Raw genomic sequence first — 21,702 nt, forward strand, 5'->3', positions numbered from 1 at the left:
GCAAACTGAGGGTTGTAGTGTGAATAAACCACAAGCTCCCACACTTCAACAACAGAGGCTAAGTTGGCTTTAGACCTGCTCCCCTTGATGCAATCTGGAGATGTGGCTGGCGATCACCTCCTCTCGTCTCGTCAGATTTGAAGTGCAGGATGTTTAGGATCTCTGGTACGTGTGATGGTGGGTCAGCAAAGATTATCACCAGGGTGGTGTTCATTTAATCATCCACATTCCCTGTGAAACAGATACATATTGATTTGTCGCACCATCGCTCATTGTCATAATGCTTTCCACGGCGTCTCACTCTGTGTCCTCACGAGGATAGGTATAGATAGTCCATGTTCTTTTGTTTTGGGGGGTCATTTCATTGCCATAATGCTTTCTCTAGCCACTCCCCCTAATGCTAACCATCCAAAACAAATGGATAATCTTAACCAGAACTAAACTTAAATTAAATTATCATGACCAGGTTTATTTTGAAGTTTTATTCTTCATGGAATAGCAACATGTCCCCACCAATCCATAAGCTCCACGCAAGAATTGTTTCCAAAAAAAGTATAGCTATACAAGGACCACACACACGCACAAACAAACGCACACACACACACAATAATTCAACCAAAATGAATAATAAGAAAGTAAGAGTTTTAATGTATTTAGGTATTTCTTTCAGTTTCTAACATCAAACCTGGTGAGTCTGTGAGTGAATCATCACATCATGTACCACCATAACAAAGTATATTTCAATGACACCAGGGGTTATACAGTAGAACAACATGGCATCAGTGTCTCTGTACAACATTACAACAACTTTGAGTTCAAGTTGATCAAACACAAATAACACTTTGAACCACTTACCTCTTCTGTAGTGATGCGTTTGAACATTCAAGGACAGTAAGGACCACGTTCCTTAGGTCGCACAGTCTGACAATCTAATCCCAAAATATACACCACATAAATGTACTGTGGAGGACTCAAGGCTGGCGGGACTATACAAATAGACAACATTGTGACATCAGAATGTTGCGGAAGTCTGACATGACCTCATTTCAGGGCTCTCAGCACAAAACCGCCTACAACTCAATAGCGCAGGGACGGTTTTATTCATGTTTCACGTGCATATTGAGGGTCCAACATGCCAACATAACACCAATCATCAGTAAAGGTTAGTTTGCCATAGCATGGGATGTGTAGGACAGCTACTCTGCCTGGCGCTCACTGGTGAGATAGGAATGTGACAATCACCTTGTCTACCGTGTTGCACCCACACCGTGGGTTGCAATGGAAATGCACAATGTCAGAAAGTTGCTTTGACTTTGAGCGTTTATATCCCTGAACAATTAACATTAACACTGTGAGATTATGTTCGAGGTGGACTGGAGCTCTCTGGCAGAGGTTTGCGCTCAAAGTACTTTTCTAGTCTAATTTATGAAGCAGCTTCTTCAGCAATTGAACATTATGTAAAAATTAACATTTTTTTTTTTTTTTTGTTCGTTGAATGATCACTATTTCTACTGTGAAGCGAAAGTAGAGTGAAATTCATTTTGGGTTATTCAGGCTGTGTGTGTATGTGGGAGGGTTTTAGGTTTCATATGAATCATATCTAAAATGGAATTAAAAGTCTTGTAAGCAGCTGTTCCTACAAGATGGATAAGACTTTTGTCAGGGACGGTAGATAAGCGGACATGTCTCCAGTCAATGTTTATAGCAAGATGTTAATTTGCAACATCTATTGTCAGCTTCAAGAAGAAGAATAGGTACTAATTGTGTCGACAGATCACACACTCCCAGACACCGACGACCAACTCCGCAAATTGAAGCAGATGTCTCTAACGTTGACTCCAAAGAGCCCACACCAGGTCCAAGCTCTGATGGACTCGTCTAAGACAGGCACTTATTATGTCTTATTTTTTGACAGTCCTCATATATATTTCTACACATTTGTTCACAGTGGTCACTTGAATTCAACAATATTAGACAACAATACTCCTCAGTGACTATATTTCAAAGATACATCTTTAACTTGGCACTGAAGACTATTTTTATTCTGGTTCTGGTTTCACAGAACAAAAGCCACGCCACTGGCACCAAACCTAGTCGAGTTTGACCACCAGGAGGCCACTGGACTGGAGAGAGAAGGCTGGACCACACTGGATTATACATATTATACTAACAGTATATAGATAAAGAAATTATGAAAGTTATTGCAGATTGCTCTAATGCTATGTCATAGGCTAGAACTCGGGTACTGCTCAACACATCAATTGAGACAGATTTACCTTTTTTTTTTTTTGGTGACTGTATTCAGATGTCTTGTGACTGATAAATCACACTTCACTAAATCAGGAAGTCCTGGTAGAAAGTACATCCAGCAGCCTCAGAACCCATGATTGGACGGGGGCCTCAGAATTCTGTCTTATCTGAACGATTGGTGAAACCCATCACAGGAGGTGTCACAATTCCACACCATAGGTGTGATGGAACACATAGTTCAGTTTGGGTTTGCCATTAACCTTAAAAAGGGCCAAGAGAATGCTTTAGCTAGGGATGCTCCTCGACTCAGTCGGTTTACAGGCAGACAGGCACTGGCAACCTCACCCTGCATGGTTCTAGTGCTGTGAGTCATGAGGCTCCTGGGTCTCACGGCGGCATCCCACACCGTAGTCCAACGGGACTCTTGAAAATGAGGCAGCTGCAGAGATGGTTCAGTCGACTGAAACTTCACCCTGTACACAATGTGCAATTTCGGAGCGAGTATTAAAATATTTTGTAGCTTCAGGTTCAAACTGACCCACATCTTGCCTCTAGGCTGTGTGTCTGTACAGTTGCCTCCCAGCAGCCCGGTCAGACACCATCGTACACTTCATAGAACAGGTGTTACACCATGTAACCCTCATTGGTTATCCACCTTCCTATATTCTGGACAGCAATTCACATTATGAGGGGAGTCTTATTATTTGTCACTTTACGGCTGGATGCTCCTGAGCACATCATCAGCGATGTAACACTTCGATGAAATGATTCATTAATTTCAGAAATTCCATGGAAAATGTGGGGGGCACAAGCATATGACAAGTGGCAATCACAAGGCTTTCAAGTGAAAAAAAGAAATAAATAAAAAGGTGGCCATAATCATCTTCATTACATGTACAATTAGAAAAGAAAATAATAATAACAATGCAAATTCCCAGGGAAAATTAAATTACGGGACAATGGATGGAGTTGACATGAAATATGAGGTAATGATGATAGAACATTCACATAAGGTCAGTGTCAAGTTATCCTCCAAACACAAGCACATTTCACTTCCCAGCTTGTCACTCTACCAAGAACAAAATGCCCCAAGTTGTGAGACTGCAGCATAACACTTCAAGTCTGGAGTGTGCTACTTTGTCCCGTCACTTCTGCTAATGTGTGAGTTCTCAATGGACCCCATCAGTGCAGACTGCTATGAAACTGATCTTCATGCTCTCTGCCACTTTAGTCTCCAACTTGAATACTCATGCTGAGGTTTTAAAGGGAATGTCGTTCACCACCACCTTTACAAATGACCTTAACAAGAGTTCACCTCCTTGTAGCTATATGTAATGTACAACTTTTCACCACCAGGTGAAAGGATAAGATTGAGCCAGTTTTGGATTGCATTTGGTTGAAACAATAGACGTATTCATATTCCAGAGAAGTGCTATTCATTTCATACTTGTCTTAATATTCACAATCACTCCATTCTGTGCACGTCACTGTGTGATCATGCAAATCTAAAGGCTAGGGACAGATTTTTCATTTTCCACACTGCAATCAGAATCAGAATCAGAATCAGCTTTAATACCAAGGTCAGTGAGGATCCCACCAACTAGGAAAGTGCTTTGGAACAATGTGCAAAAATAATAATAAGAAGAAGAAGAAGAAGATTGTCTGCTGGGCCTTGTTGTTGAGGCAATTGATAGTCCGCTCCCATTTGTGGTCCTTGGTGATGGTGGTTCTTCATCTGTGATGAGCCGATGATGGTGATGTCATCCGCAGACATGATCAGTTTCATGGACTGGTGGCTGGAGGTGCAGCAATTGGTGTAGAGGGAGAAGAGCCATGGAGAGAGTACACAGCCCTGAGGAGACCTGATGTTGAGGGTCCAAGTGACCAAGACAGTCGTCCCCAGCTGCAGGAAGTCTGTAATCCATCTACAGAGGGAGTCAGGCTCGTTGAGCTGGCGAAGCTTGTCTTCAAGCAGAGCTGGGAGAATCGTATTGAAAGCAGAGCTGAAGTCCACAAACAGGCATAGGTTCCTGGGCAGTCCAGATGCTCCAGAACGAAATGAAGGGCCTGGTTCACTGCATCGTCCACAGATCTGTCGGCTCTGTAGGCAAACTGCAATGAGTCCAGGTGAGAAGCAGTGATAGATTTCAGGTGATAGAGAACCAGGCGCTAAAAGGACTTCATGACCACAGACGTCAGTGCCACCGGTCTGTAGTCACTCAGTCCTGTGATCCCACACTGTAAAAAAGACAACTACGATCTTTTCAACTTTTTTATTGACTGAGCTAGAAAATTAAAATCCCAACCTTTTAACAGTAAAATACACGTCAGACGAATAATATGTCTCATTCTCATTAGCAGAATTATCAATTGGTTGTTGGCACAACAAAATTGGAAAATTCCCATAATGCAGTTCTGATTTTGATCCATGGCGTTTCCCACTTTACATCGCAAGGCGCTGTGCTCCCGCATGGTTAGCAGTGTGGTCACAGGAGTGGAGCTTCAAGGTGAAAGTGCAGAACATGTCTGCGATTTTGGAGGAGACCATTGTCGTGGAAGATGTGCCAGATCTTCCATCAGCACTTGGATACCTTTTTGGATTGCTGTACGCTCTTGATTTCTCGTATCCAAAGGCTCTCAAGTACACTTTTGAGACATTTCAACATGTACACAGCCTGTACAGTCGCTGCAGAAGAAACTCTTTCTTTAAACCAATGAAGTTGGCAAATTGCATCTGTTCTTCTCAACCGTTCCACTGTTATTGCTTTGATTGTCTTGCATGATGGCTCATCATTTTCTTTTATTTTTGAATCTTTATTCTACCATGCCTATATACCTGTGGTGGTTAACAACTAAGCAGATGTGTCATGCTGACACATTATTTTCTTTCAAATCTTTATTTTTATTTATTTTGAAATTTGAACATTAAACATTGTATATTATTAAGAATGTGTGCTTTTCTTGACTGTTTTTTTTTGCACAGCAAAATAAAACTTTGGAAATGCTGATTTGGAATTTTGTATTTATTTGAATTCAGGTAACTAAAATACATTATGCTGTTAACTAGCTTTTGCTAATTCTATAAATGATACCATTGAGCAAATAAATATAGTAATATTGGCAAAATGCAGAATTATAGCAATAGCAATTCACAGAACAGCTGAAATGTATCTGGTACAACAATAAAATGTAACCTGAGAAAAGAAAGGATATGTTGACACAAAAAATCTTACTGAAAAGGGTTGCCTTGAAAGTTTATTTATCTTTTTTTACAGTGTAGGCTTCTTTGGAACATTAACAATAGTGGAGGATTTAAAGCCAGCTGGAACATGACAGGTCTCCAAAGATGTATTGAGGATGTGCATGAACACTGGAGCCAGCTCAGTGGCACAATGCTTCAGGATGACAGGGAAAACTGTCCGGACACAGCTTCCTGAACTGAGTGAGCACGGCCTGCTCCGGAACGTCAAAACTTGTGTCAGTGACTGTGTTCGTCTTTTTTCTGAAACACACTCCTCAAACTTTGGTTTTGACGGGATGAGTTCGCTCGACCACATCTCCCTGAAACACAAAACACAAGAGGAGGAAAAGTCCCTGTTCCTTCTCAACACCAGTGCCTGTTCATCCATCTTATTGCGGAGCAAGCGCATGTTAGAGAGGAATATCCTGCGAAGTGACTGATCCACGCTGCTCTCAGAACACGTTGAACATGGTTGAGAGATTACTGACGATCGAGAAGGCTTTAATCTGTGAATTCAGATCCAGACGTCAGAAATGATCAATGAATAGTCTGGTGATCTTCAGTAAATCAGCATCTTTCCTCTACACTGTGCTCATGCACACAGCTGCGCTGGGGCGAGACCACAGCAGTGAAAATAGTTACTGTTGCGCACGGCATTATTCATTTAAGCAAATCTGTTTGTCTATAAAATCAGGTGTTTATCAGCCTCATAAAGGCCGAAAACACATGAGTTATCTATTATCCGCACACATCGCCAGTCACTGCTGGACTGCACTGCGCTCCGGAGGGCAATTTTTCTTTTCAAACGGAGTAGTACACACAATAAGGTTGGCTATGTGGATGTCCAGCAAGAAACCGCCTGTTCTGCTTTTTCTGCCTTCTTTGTCTGGACTCATTGGCAGAGAAGCCTCTCAAAACATGAGCGGTAAACCACCACTGATTCTGCTCTCGAAGAAGGCGGACACTTTTTCTTTTGCTCCCTCCTGCCCTTATCTCCCCTGCTTCTGCTCTTTGTCTTGTGCGGTCCACGTCTGAGCTATCTCGGAGCCTCTCACTGCAAACCTTGCCACATCTAAAATCATGGATTTGATCAGCTGGTCTCTTAACGCTATTGACCAAATTTCCTCGACAAAGAAAATGGGTGAAGGAACATTTGCAGCCAGATACATGATACATGATGGACTCCTGGGAGAAGTGGAGGATCGTGTGCCTGTCGATTCTTTCCGTGGAGGATGTTGAAGACATGTTCATAATTGCATTTATGATAACAGGTTTCCTGCTGATTGGTCTTAGCAGCTACCTGTTCTATCGCAAAGTTCGGAAACCGTTGGCAGCATATGTGGCCATGGAGAAGCTGCCCATCATGACTGAGGGATTGTGCAGGCCTGCCAGCACTCGGACTCAAGCGACAGGTGAGCTCAGCTGCAAGCTGGAGGCGATTTCTGAGCACCTTCGCAAAGCGGATAACAACGTGGAGAAGCTGTCAACTCGGCTTGGCTGAATCCGGCCATTGAATTTGGACATATTGGAACAAGCCACCAGGAGACTCAAAGAGACTCAAGGGCAGATGGAAAGTCTCACCATCAGCCTGATCCAAAACAAGTTGTCATCTTCATTGGCTCCCAGATACAACCGGCCTCCCAAGGTCGCTCAACTCTCCTGGAAGTTTTGCAGACAAGCCGCTCCACCGCCGCCTCCGTTCCGATCACTGACTCTTCACCCTTGTTTTCAATGCCTTCTTTGGCCCCCACTGTGCCTCCCTCCCTCTCAGCGCAGAAAAATGCCGGTGCCTGTTTGGCAGCGGCTACACTCGATATCTGCACTGAGAGTCCTCCCATCCCAACTGCCTTCCCCCCTCCGATATGTGCAGTCGTTGAGTTCTGTTGTTGTGTCTACGTGCTCATGTGCTGAAGTGTTTTTTCCGAAACCCACACTGCTCCCCCACTCACAGGAGCCTAGTTTGGGAGTTGCTTTTTTCTCCCTCCTCCTGCCTCGTGTTCTCTATTCTCACTATGATCGCTACTTCTGTCCTCCCTATTATGTCTTGTATGTTGTGTCTTGTCGGACAGGAGTTCAATTTTGTTGTTACTACTTGTGGTACCGTGACTGAATGAATGACTGAATGACTGAATGAATGAATGACTGAATGAATGAATGAATGCTTTACATTCATTCATTCACTCACATTCAAAGCCAGATTGCGCTAAAAATGTTTGGGATGTCCAGGATAGACAGCGGCAACTCAACATCAGCATCCACAATGCCAAGGTAAAGAGAACCGTGAGATTTGAAATGATCTTATCACTGCCACCTGCTTCCTCGCCAAACAGCAAAAAGGTAAGGCCGTGATAACGTTGCTTATTGTAATAGTTTTTTTTTTTTTTTGTATACTACAGTTTTTATGTCAAAAAGCTGATATGAGATTTTAAACATAACCCTGCCAATCAAATGGTAAATCGGCTACTCTGCAGGGTTAATGTGTTTGTAAATCCGATTGTTATGAAGTCAGTGCTTCACCAGCCATAAAGCTCACGGCACGTCACTGGTTTTGAACAATGTTGTCCACCAGACAGTGATAAGACCCTTTGCTGCCCGGTATTTATCATGAGAAGAGCTTTCTGAGAAAAGGTGCAACTCTTCAGGCAGGATCAAGTCAGCGACCAAAAGCTGACTCGCTTGTGTTCACATGTCGGACTTTTGAGCCGAAAAGAGAAAATCCCCAGAATCCGCTGTGTGTAAAGCCTCTAAGTTGTGCTCTCCTGTGATGCTAGTTGTTCTCTTGTTGCCCATTTAGTAGTTAGCTTGTGTGTGAGTTTCCAAAGCACCATATTTCTGTTTTCCAGCAGTACTTGTTCCTATTGGTCCGTACTTCATTTATGTCCCATGAGTGTATTCCGTGCTCATTTTTTGTGTTCATTCTCATTATTTCCATGTGTGTGTGTGCATATCCGTCACTATGTGCTTTTTGTTTATTGGGCCTTTTGTTTATTGACTGTTTCTTTTGTCCCCATTTTACGGATTGCATTTAATTGCAAGTTTTTTTTGTTTTTTTTTTGCATTTGTAATGAAATAATTTTTAAAGCAATCTCGCTGTCCCTGAGTTTTGTGTGATTTGGTGACCATCTGCACTTGGGTCTGGTTCCGTTGATCAGAATCAGAATTAAATCCAGGTTGTTGTGGCTGCACCAGGACCCCAGCCGCTCCACCTCCCTCCTGTAAGCCGACTCATCTCCATCTGAGATGAGCCCGATGATGGTGGTGTCATCCGCAAACTTGATCAGCTTCACGGACTCGTGGCTGGAGGTGCAGCAGTTAGTGTCAGAATCAGAATCAGAATCAAATTTATTGTCATGGTCAGTGGGGAGCCCACTGACTAGGAAAGTGCCTTGGAATAAAGTGCAACAAAAAAAATAAAATAAAATAAAATAAAATAAATAGAATAACATTACAACAAGGCTGTTCATGAATTTAACAGTCTGACGGCCGAGGGAAAGAAGCTGTTCCTGTGACGGGAGGTTCTGGTCTGGATGGACCGTAGCCTCCTGCCAGAGGGAAGAGGAACAAACAGTCTATGTCCAGGGTGAGAAGGGTCGGCTCTGATCCGACCTGCACGTCTCTGGGTCCTAGAGGCATACAGGTCATGAAGAGGTGGCAGGCTGCAACCGATCACCTTCTCAGCAGAACGTACGATGCGCTGCAGTCTGCTCTTGTCCCTGGAGGTGGCGCTGTTGTACCAGACGGTGATAGAGGAGGTGAGGATGGACTGGATGATGGCCGTGTAGAACTCCACCAGCAACTTCGTCGGCAGTCGTAGTTTTCGTAGCTGCCTCAGAAAGAACATTCTCTGCTGGGCCTTCCTGATGAGGGACCTGATGGTTGGCTCCCATTTGAGGTCCTCAGTGATGGTGGTTCCCAGGAAGCAGAAGGAGTCCACAATAGGAATGGATAAACCAGCCAACATGAGAGGGGACAGAGGAGCTGTTACTCTCCTGAAGTCTATGACCATCTCCACTGTCTTCTGAGCGTTGAGCACCAGGTTGTTGTTGCTGCACCAGGACACCAGCCGCTCCACCTCCCTCCTGTAAGCCGACTCATCTCCATCTGAGATGAGCCCGATGATGGTGGTGTCGTCCGCAAACTTGATCAGCTTCACGGACTCGTGGCTGGAGGTGCAGCAGTTGGTGTACAGGGAGAAGAGCCATGGAGAGAGAACACAGCCCTGAGGAGACCCAATGTTGAGGGTCCGAGTGTCAGAGACAGTCGTCCCCAGCCGCACACGCTGACTTCGGCTGGTCAGGAAGTCTGTAATCCATCTGCAGAGGGAGTCAGGCACTTTAAGATGGTGAAGCTTGTCTTCAAGCAGAGCTGGAAGAATTGTGTTGAAAGCAGAGCTGAAGTCCACAAATGGGATCCTGAGATAGGTTCCTGGGGAGTCCAGATGCTGCAGAACGAAGTAAAATGAGGGGCCTGATTCACTGCATTTTCCACAGATCTGGTGGCTCTGTAGCCAAACTGCATTGAGTCCAGGTGAGAAGCAGTGATGGATTTCAGGTGGGATGGAACCAGACGCTCAAAGGACTTCATGACCACAGACGTCAGTGCCACCGGTCTTTAGTCATTCAGTCCTGTTATCCTGGCCTTCTTGGGAACAGGAATGATAGTGGAGCATTTGAAGCAGGCAGGAACATGACAGGACACCAATGATGCATTGAAGATGTCCGTGAACACTGGAGCCAGCTCAGCAGCACAATGCTTCAGGATGAGACGAAGCAAAGCAGTGGTCAGGAAACACAAAAGGCATTCATGGAGCTCACTGTCTTTCTGGAGCCATATAAGGAGGTCTTCCACCAGATGTTTAAACTGTGCAAAATTGCACTTGCATTGCCTGTGAGCGCAGTTTTTCTATGTTAAGTTAATCAAAACTGCCTTGAGAAGTGCCACGACTGATGAGCGCTTAAGCAATTTGGGGGGTGCTAAGTGTAGAATCAAGAAGGGCTAAGGCTGTAAATCTTGATGACTTTGTGGATGTGTTTGCCAAAAAACACAGCAACAGGCCAATAAAACTGTTACTGTATAGCATACTGTAAAGCCTGTTGGGAAGTTCTTTTATCTGTATCTGCTTTTGCCGAGTAATTGTCTTGATTGTTTTCCCTAATATCTACATAACAAAATAACTCAAAGTGTGAACTGTTCGGTCATTAATCTATGCACATTAGATCATAGTGTAACATTAAATATAGCACAACAAACTGAAGTTTATCAGTAGGCATTTCCTTACGTCTTTCTGATATTTTTCTGAAAATCCTGAAATTATAGCTTTTAGTTTTGGTGTGCCACCCCAAGATCTGGCCACCCCTATGAAAAATTTCTGGAGGCGCCACTGTGTGTACTGTGCAGAACAACTCACTCCTTCACTTCACTAGCATTCTCTTAGTTAACGGATTTAATTCAATCACTGCTTTTCATAAACCTTTATCATCTGAAGAAGAAGAAGACTGTAGACAGTCGTTGAGTCAGTGAGACGTGTCGAACTGCATTCTTGAGGACATTACTACGAAATCTTCAATAAAGAACTAAATCAACGTCCATGATGCTATGGTTCTGAATTGTTTTTGTTCATAGAGCATTAATGCAGGACCACACTCGGAGAACATGACCTCACTGGAGGTTGCATGGAGTTCGCTGTGGTGATCTGCATGATCTCATTTCAGTTCATTGATAATAATGTTCTTGTGTGTGCACAGAAAAACTAAAAGTTGATTGTACACTTTTAAAAAGCATATCCTCATGACATCATCTCACATTCCACTCATATATCTTTCTGTGTGCAGGGGATGTCAGCAGAGCGCTAATATAAATGAACCTTGAGTAATGAACTTCATCTTGAAACAATCACTTGAACAGAAGAGGATCCCACACCTGAACAGAAAATGCAATGGATGGATGACAAATATCAACTCTATATGCAAATTGACTTACCTGTAATGTAAAACCGACTCAGCTGCATAGTGCACTGTCCATGGTACTTAGGCAAAATTTGAGTCAGATTTCAAAATGATGCCAGTACATGACCGTAAGATCTCAATGTCCGCCCCACTCTTAACTGGTTTATTTTTCCCAAATCGTAATCCATGCTCTCATATGTCTGCACAGATGTCTTCCGCAGAAACTCCTCTGAGAAGGGCTGCAGAAGATGCCATACCTCTGGTGGAATCTGGTGGAAAGAAAACCTTCGGTCGGAAGGCTGGTTTAGGTCTGAGTGTGACAGAAGAGTTATCAACATCGAAGGAGATGCAGTCTGGGTTGAGGCACACAAGGCAATAGGGCCACCTACTGTAGAATGACAAGACGTGCAGAGCGGCTTGCTCCATAGGTTCAAAGGAGACGCCTTTCAATAACTGCAGAACCAGATGGAGTCATTTTCCACTTCAATGTCACGATGACTTCTTGGCTTTTTAAAACATGAAGCCTTCCATAATTGTTATACATACTTTGAACTGTGTGGCGCTGGAGAGTTGATTGATATACACAACTAGTACAACAGTGACTTTGAGTCTTTGCTATTCGTCGACAAATGTGGCCACCAAGTGCGAAACATAAATATGATGTAGGCACACATACCCATTTGATCCAACTGGAACTGTCTCCCACAGTTTGCAGCCAAATTTACTCTGGACACTTCTGAGTGGCTTGCCACAGCAAGATCCACCAGATTTCTTCTCTGTCGTGGCTTGCTGCAGCCTTCTGCAGGGGATACACAAGGCCCATAATTTTGCTGGAGTTAGGGAAGATGTAAAGCACAGATCACCAGTTGAGTTGAGCAGACAGCAGGGTGATTTTTTTTTGGTTCTTTAAAAATCATGGAAATTTGAACCAGAGTGCTTCATGTTGCTTGTTTACATTCTTATAGTTTTAAATAATTGTGCAGGGCAAAATGTCCAGGTGAATGAAATGTTATTTTTGTACATGTTTTAATTGTACCTTCACTCCACAACCATTTCTCCAGAATTTCCCACAGTTAAACATCAAATACTGCCGTACTAAAAAGGGAACGGAAATATACTGGAGGATTAAGTTCAACTTCAAGGTGACCTCTAGCAGAGAAAAATGCCGAGTGCCAGGTCTAACGCCAGAGGAGTTTAAAGGGAATTCACTTTATTATGAAATCGGCAGATTAACAAGAAAGATCACCGTTTGGGAGAAAGACTTAAATGTCAGGCAACCATCTGTGGAGTGCCGGGTATAATTACTTGGCACCAAAGCAGAATGGATTTTTTATTGAACACAGTTGTACTTTAGTAGTAGTGTGGCATTAATGACACCTCGATTGATTTGACGGGTTAAAAACACTCCAGACCAGCTGGTGTATTCTATATCATCCAAGACTGTCTCATGAAAAGCAACTTGGTTGCTCTCACTTCATGGAACTATATGAGTTCATGAAACACGCCTGTCTTTTTGTAAGAATGGCACTTTAATTTTGAAGTTGCTTTTCTTTTCTTTTTTAAAAATAAGCTAATGGATTTTCAGTCAAAATGTTAAACATGGGAGCAAATATTATGATATCATTTATTTGCTACTTTTTGTTTCGTGTTTTGACGACTGAAATGTTACTTATAATTTCGAATGTAAAACCCAAGTGTGTCGAGTCAGCATTGTCGAAATTCACAGCACATTCACTGGGCAAGTCAACTTTTCCGTCCACTGTCGATGTTGAAGTCAGTCTTCCCTTTCTAATGGCTCAAGCTAAGACCTAACCTCAATCTCTCGTCCATGTGATGCCCATGGTGTCTCCCCACAAAAGTCAGAAGGTCTGCTACATTGTAAAAATCCACTTGAAAATAGTTGATATTTAATACCATAAGTCACTGGTGGTTGTTAAGAGAGATGTTGCAGCTATGAAGCTATGAAGACAAATGGACTAGTGTTCCAATAATAGCACTGCTACTACTATGACTACTACTAATAATAATGAGACAGACAGGAAAAAAAGTTTGTCATATACAACTTCATGTCAGTGGATTAGTTTGAGCAGAATTATTTTAATGCCAGTGCTGTATCGAGTGTTGGAATATGTGTAGGCTGAAAGACTACAGGCAACTAAGTCATTGTCAAGCGTCTCTTTGAACATGACGCCAAACCAACATGCCAGCTGATCCGCTGTATACCCTCTGTGAATATTCAAATATAAACCAGATTAATAATAACCCACTGATCTGTTACGGCTGCTTTCCATGGAGGGTGAAGACATGTCAAGGAGATTAAGAAAATGTAATTTCCAAGTAACATTTTTTTATCTATGACTCACTGATTCAGGCATACATCCCCTTCTTTATGAGAATCAAGGTCTACACCACTAAACACTGAAATGTGAAATTGTCTTACTGAGTGAAGCATTTGTTTATTTTCTTGCTGAAGAAAAGTTGATGGTACTGTATAGGGATTTCGATTTTTCAAACGCACTTTATTTACATACTGGATACAAAATGACATAAAGTATGCAGGACAATTTTAAAGCAGAACATAATAAATGGTCTACACAGGCTAAATTGTGCCACAGTTTATTTTTTAAAAACCAGTGCTATGCCTTCAAGAGACACCTGAGGGTGCAGCCACTTTTCCTTTTTTGCTTCATTTTTTTTCTTTTTTTTATGTTCTCCCAGTTCCAAAATCCTCTAAATACTTAACAAACCATCTGTAGCCCAATGGAAATTTTGGAGGAGAATTGCAAGGCTACGACACCACTTACAGCGAGGACTTTAATTTTAGTGCAGTCTAACCGCCCATTGATTTGTAACAGCCCAATTGGTGCTTTGTAACCACCAATTTTGGTGATTTGTAACCACCCAATTTGGTGGTAATTTTGTAAGTAAACTGTTGATATTTGTTGTCATTTGTACTAAGTTACAAACTACCAAATTGGTAATTTTCTTCTAAAACTGTTGTCAATATAATAGCAAACAGAAATGGACATTAGTGGTGGGGAAGAAAATCAAGTTTGCAATATATAGTTGCACTCTCTGTTGCGACTGGTCAGTATCAGTAATCTGAGAAAAACATGGAGTTATCGATAGCTTTGTATGATTATTATTTTTTATTTTGATTTTATTTTTATTTAATTTGACACTGACAAAGGTCATCGCTCGGCTGTTGTGACAGAGGTCATCCCACACATGGAACTAAGTCACACATGCGCAAGTCTCAAGTACGTGTCCAGTCTTAACTTTCAAGAATCAAGTCCCATGTCATTGTTTCTTAGGCAAGTCAAGTCAGGTTTTGTCTAGTCACGTCACCATATCTTACTGAACAATTCCATCTTAATAAATTGAAAAGATAAGATGTAGGTAATAGTCACTGAAGATCAGTCAGATTGTGGTAAGAATAAATGTTAAAAAGGGGAAGCAATCTTCCATCCAGCAGCAGTCTGATGATGACACCATTTCTGTTCATGTCTGTCAGCACAGATATTTTTGTCCTATATTTTAACTTGATCTTAAATGTATAATTTACAGTTAGTTAGTGTGTGTCCTTATTTTCAACTCATCTTCTCTTCAGCCAAAAGAAGCTGTTTTATTCTTACATAGAAAACGTGATTTTTTTTTTTTCCATTCCACCTCTCAATACCATGTCAATACCAAAACAGTGGAAAATGATGCTTGGTAATCTTGTGATAACATTCAGACACTAAACTCATGAATCAAAATCAGATTCTGACCTCTCATCACTTTTTTGGCAACATGAATAGTGCTGATTTTCCTCGATACCTGCCCATTCCAAGTCAATTCCAAACTTTTTTCCACCTGGATTTTGGCTGAAAGCCTGTCTATATCAAGTTCCATCAGGATCTTCTGAAGAAATTTGAACGTGGATAACTCAGGTTCAGGTCGTAGATGATACTGAACAGTAAGGCACAAGCAGTGGCAAGGTCTTTGAGTCCAGAGAGCACCTGCACACCTTCAACTATGATGCCCTCATCTTCTGGAACTTGATCAACACGTCATTCAGCCTTTTGTTGTATCACAAAGATGCCGATGACTGAATAAAAATAAATGGACACATTGATGAAAGCCTAATAATTCAATGTTGAATTCATTAAAACAATTGGCAACACCTGCTGCGTATTCCTTCACTAGCTCCTCAGGGTCTTCATTGGGACACAAAGCCCGTGCTTGGAGGCTGCAGGCTCTCCTTGTTTCAATGGAGTCATTCTGCAAAACACAACAGGAAATCTACTGTCTGAACAAATCACTGACATTGAGAAGATTAAGAAAGAAGACGTTTTTCCAGAGGGTAATACCTGACACTGATGTTGGCTGGCCAGCCTGTCTTCATGCTGAGTTCACTCAGACCTTCATAAAATCATAGTTAGCTAAAGGTGCTTCTACCAATGGGGGCAGAGCACATAAGAGTGAAAGGCAACAGTTGGCTACTAGCGGTATGTGAATTGTGTTGGTAGAAGTGGGGGTGGAGGGAGATTTATAATGCATTATGCACAGCAATTGAGGTATCTATTATTATGCAATTAACTACACAAACCTGGTCAATAACAGCCATAATGGTTGTGATTTTGCACCCTGCTGCCAACTTGTCAGAGCAGTGGTGCAGCTGCGACATAAACTTGGGGATGAGCGGGTTATCCACGTGAACGCTGCACTCACCTAGGTACATGTTTCAACAAGACAAAAACACAAAGTTCAGCAGAAGGTTAATACACAAGTCGAAATATACAATATGAAACCGATTTAGGTACTTTACACAGAATATAGTGTCACGTTTGCTCAGGGAGCCTGACCCAAGTGCAGGGTTGTTGTCAATACACAGGAGACTCTGACAACGAGGTTCGCAGTTAACAAGTGGTTTAATACAATGAACATAAATCATACACGAACAATAATGGAAAAACTGAGTGTTCACACCGTAAGTGCAGTGAGGAGGATAAACATGAAAGGAAGGGATGAAACCTGAAACAGAAAAGCAGGTGAATGAGTTCAAACCTGAAAACGGGGACAACTGAAAACACACTTGGAAAAACAATGCTCACAAGGCTACAATGAACACAAGGTGCTCTGTGGTGGTTCACCACACACACACGAGGAAATAAATACCACACAGTAAAACAGAAAAGGCGAGTCAACAAACACTCACACACAAGTCTGTGAGACAGAACCGGCAAAGAGAGAAAACTAAAAACTCGACAGGCGATAGAAAATCAAGGTATCAAGCGTATGTAGAAAACTATATAAATAGAGTCTCAAGAGAACGTAGGGTTGAGAGGGAACTTTTCCATTGAACACGAAGTGACCATCTGGCAGGTCAGACAGGAACTCCAGGATAGAAATCCTTGCCAGTGTAATGAGCGGAATGAGAACCAGCTGCGCTGCCATTAGGGTGGATGGAGTGAGAAACAGACAGGAAACAAGGATCCGAGGAATACAGGAACTAACAACATAAAAGCACACAATAACTCAAAACGTAATATATAGCTTGTTATTAAGTTGTGACATGAAGCAAAGACAATTTACTTACGACCTGAAAATTCAAAACCTGCCTCATCTTCCATGAAAAGAGCCGGTTAATCTACTTCTGAATTCTGTGATGAAGGGCATGTATTGAACCATTGGATGGGTGCCTGTGGCCAAAATTACCACGAGTTAACCTGTAGCGTTTTAGTAGATAGACTGTTACTGTATGACTGTGATACTGTTGTTTCACAGTGATATCTGTTAAAAGAAAGTGAGATTAGAAAACGACATTAAAATACAAATACAATACAAGTCTTATGCAATACATCCTTCAAATGCCTTGCCAGGCCTCCCGTCTTTGACCCACTGTCCAGTCAGTAAAAATATAATTTGAAATTAATTATACAATATTTAATTCAAGCCCTACACACCTATCTGACTTTGTATAGCCCAAAACATCCAGAACCCTACACTGCCCCAAAAAATCTCAAAAGGTTGCACATTAAGATATTTGCAGTTTAAAATAAAACTTTGAAAGTGTGAGTGTGAGCGTGTTTGTAGTGTGTCAGTACACCTGCATGGACGTGTGATTATTATTATTAAGCTCCTAAGTGGTCCAAAAGCTGCACGCTGGCAGAGTGGCATGTTTCCCTGCAGACTGACCAGGAAAAGACATGCGTAACGTCGCATTTACATGAATGCTGATTATAAAACATACAAATATACATTTATCTGGGAATGCTACACATGCAGCACTGGTCACGTTGAATAAACGGACCACTACCAATGCAATACCATTCGCTAATTCCAGTTGATATCGTAATCGGAATTGGACCAACTGTACTTGGTTTATGAAACAATGACAGTAAAAAGGCATTAACTTACCTCTATTTCGAGGATGGCTGCTGATTTATCCAGGTCATGTTTCGCAATGCGCAATGCAATAGTTGTCACCTTCCCAAAGTCTTGATCGTTTGTGCGCAACCACAAAACATGTCGTCACCTGGTCTACACCTTTTTTTTTTTTTTTAAATCAGTCTTCAATCTTCTTCGTGAAACAGTGAACAACAAACTGTGAAAAATCAACATGCAAACTTCAGTTTGAAGTAACAAGTGAAAATAAAGAAAACAAAAATAAGAAGATAAAACTAGGGGGTTCATGACACTATTATTGACAAGGAAAAGAAAGAAAATTATAAAGACAGAGTCCGGCATTTATAATTGTCCAGAGTTAGTAATATGTAGGTGGTGTGGTGCAACCACTGTAAAATCCATTGTTTGACTTTTTTTCCATTTGACAGGACTGAGCCCAGGTTCAAACTGACCTACTGAACTTGGCTGACACAGACTCACCTGAGAAAGAGTGAACTAAAGATGCCCATCACCCCTTGTACAAATAACAAATTGACACTCATCGCAGCCCCACAGTGCAGCTTCAGCGGCAACTTCTTTAGTAGTCTATGAAAATTGGTTGTCCAGAAGGACAGAAGCTTTGTTCACTTGCAATTTTTTTCCCTAATCACACCCACCCGGATGGTATTGAATTAATTAATTAATTTAATAAGGTGTCTTGAGTTTTTGATGAGCAGAAGGTGTAATACCCATTGTTTCAGCACCATCACAAGGGATATCCCTTGCATTATTCATCTCTGGGTGAGGTGTATCACCTCAGCATTAGAAACAGAATAGAGCTCCAGCATATTAGATGTTGCAATATACTTTGTTGGCCTGAGACCTATCCGTGGAACAGGAAGGCCTACCTGTCTTGTGCATGATGATTTTACAGGCCTCTGGAATCCACCTTGAGCTTCAATGAAGATCCCCACAATTCAGCAACTCAGCCGCTCATGTCAATTCAATCCTGACGTTTTGTTGAATTGTCAGTCACACATTTTTAGAATGTATTAGAGTAGTAGTCTATTCAGGTAACTTTTAAACTTTTTTTACACTTATATTTTATTTTTCAAACACTTACACACATATTTTTGATTAATTTCACTTTACACATGGAGGCCTTATACTGTCTGCCTCCACTCAAAACGTGTTTAAGCATCCTGTGTGTGGTCCCAGCCCTGATAAAAAGCTTAAGGAGTTGAGTTGATGATGGCCAAATGTATGGAATAATAGGAGAAACACAAATGTCAGATAGTGCCTTGTGAGTATGACGGTAAAATGGGTGCAACATGGATTTTGTCCATTGGTCCCGATAAAGTCAAGAATGCATAACTATAAATATGAAGTCACAAATTCTAAGAGTTGAGCACTTGAAGAATTTTATTTGACAAAATTAAATATTTCTTACTGCAATTTAAAAATTGACTGCTACAAGTCCTCAAATGTATTTTTGCAAGTGTACAAATCCACTGCTGCAAAGGCACAAATCCCAATCTCTGTGTCATGTTCCGTGTTTTTACCCATGCTTTTATTTTGTTGTTCCCTGTCTCGTTTCCGTTTCCTTCGTTTTCCCCAGCTTAATGGCCGTGCATCTAGAGCTTGTTTGCTCATCAACATTCACCCGAGTTCCAGTTTGCAGGGCCAGATGGTTGACTTGCATCCTACAGTAACCTCCTTCGATTCCTCGCTTTTCTCGTTGCCCTGTTTCTCAAAGCGTGTGCTTGATGACTTCTCAGACACCTCCTTGGTTTCTCTCATTCCTTCATTTTCTGTTGCTGTGATCCGCTGTTGTTGCGCATGTGAGTCTAATTGGCTTGACTCACTTTTCTGTTTCCCCGCGTTAGAGTTTATTCCTCGTTTGTGTGAGATTTTGATCCACATCTGAGTTCTTTCTGTTCACTCCGCCTCGGAGTGTTTTAATGAGCCAGAAAAAATTTAAATTAAGGATTTGACACCACTTTCTACCACATGTGTTTCTCATAATCTAATCGGATCATTTGCATGTCCATTCTTCTCCGCGGTCTGCGGAACAATGCGTCGTGATTGACTTACATGTATGGAGCATTGTTTTTATTTGACGTCGCACAGAAATCACAATAGACTCCATAGTACGCAATTACATTAATCCAAATATATGTATAATATATGAGAGTGCTTACTTATCCAGGTCATCACGCAGCAATGGTTGATTCGGGTCAGCTGGTCTAGTAATAGTAGTAATGCTGCTCTTGGCACAGGTGGCAATTGGGGCTGGTCAGATGTTAACGTCACACTGGATAGGTGTGAAGGACCTGTCCATGCCTAGATCAATGGCTAAATCTGCCTAGGGAGGGTGTTCAGGACAGCATTGTCTGAGGATGAAAGATGGTGTCTCAGTCCTCCACCTCTGTTTGGAGATGGTTTTTCCACATTGACAATAATGGCCTCTTATACTCCTCTTTCAAACCATTGGTCTTTTGCGGACATTGTAGTCTTCAAAAGAGTGTTTCTTGTCCTCAAGATGTAAACGGACTGCTGAGACCTATCCAGAGGAGTTAGCGCTCCTGTGTTGGGCCATTCGTTTGTGGAGAGGTTGTTTAGTTTCTCCAATGTAAAGGTCTGGAAACTCTTGGCTGCACTGGACTGCATAAACCACATTACTCCTTTTGTGGTGAGGCGTTTTTTCCTTGGGATGGGCGAGTTTCTGTCTTAGGGTGTTGCATGGTTTAACTGAACCCAGACTTCATGTTTGCTAAAGATTCTTCTGAGTTTCTCAGAGACCTCGGCCACGTTGGGAATAACAATGATGTTGCAATGCTGGACATTGTTTCCTTGGTCCTTTGTGTTCCCTTGATGTTTTGGTAAAGGCCCAGTTGGGGTAGTCACATTTTTGAAGGTGGTGTGAGTCAAACTGGAGGTATTGGTCGGTGTACGTTGGTTTCCTGAACACTTCGATGTTGAGGCTCCTGTCTGGTTCAATGTTAACCACACAGTCCTGGAAAGCAAGTCGGTTGTTTTCCACATCTTCCTGGGTGAATTTGATGTGTCCGTCTACCGAGTTGATGCTTTGTGCGTAGGGTTCCACTTCTTTATTTTTGATTAGGACCCAGGTGTCATCAACATATCTGAACCAACAGCTCGGTGGTGGGCCCTTATATGAAGCCAAAGCATTGTGCACAACTTATTTCATGTACAGGTTCGCAACTATGGGTGACACTTGGGAGCCCATGGCACAGCCGTGTTTTTGTCTGTCGAAGAATGATCCATTGTATTGGAAGTCAGTGGTGGTGAGGCAAATGTCCAACAATTCACATATGTTCTCTGGTGAGAGACTGGTTCTGTCAGGTAGACTCAGATCATGGCTGAGTTTCCTTTTTACCACGGCAACCGCTTCCTTGGTGGGGATACATGTGAAAAGGGACGTGACATCATATGACACCATAGTTTCATCCACATCTAGTTTAGTCCCCTGTAACTTTTGTGCAAAGTCTGTTGAGTTGATGATGTGGTGGGTGTTGTGCCCTACCAGTGGTGTTTGGCAATGTTGTATGTCACAGAGTTCATGCTGCTAACAATGGGTCTTAAAGCCTTGTGAACTTTAGGGAGACCATAAATGCGAGGGATGTCTTCCCCGGGGTATAAGCGGTAGTATCAGAAATTGTCCTACAATTTGGACTTCTCAAGTCTTTGCAGACAGTCAATCGCCATCTTTTTGTTCAAGTTGGTGGGATCCCTTTTTCAGGGTTCATATGTGTCTTTGTCGTTTAGCAGGCTTTACATTTTACTGTGATAGTCCATTGTGTTCATGACCACCGTGCATCTCCCTTTGTCTGCTGGTAGGATATTGACATTGTTGTCCTTCTGCAGTGCTGTCAG

The sequence above is a fragment of the Synchiropus splendidus genome, chromosome 11 (genome assembly GCF_027744825.2).
Source record: "Synchiropus splendidus isolate RoL2022-P1 chromosome 11, RoL_Sspl_1.0, whole genome shotgun sequence".
In the NCBI taxonomy this organism is placed as follows: domain Eukaryota; kingdom Metazoa; phylum Chordata; class Actinopteri; order Syngnathiformes; family Callionymidae; genus Synchiropus; species Synchiropus splendidus.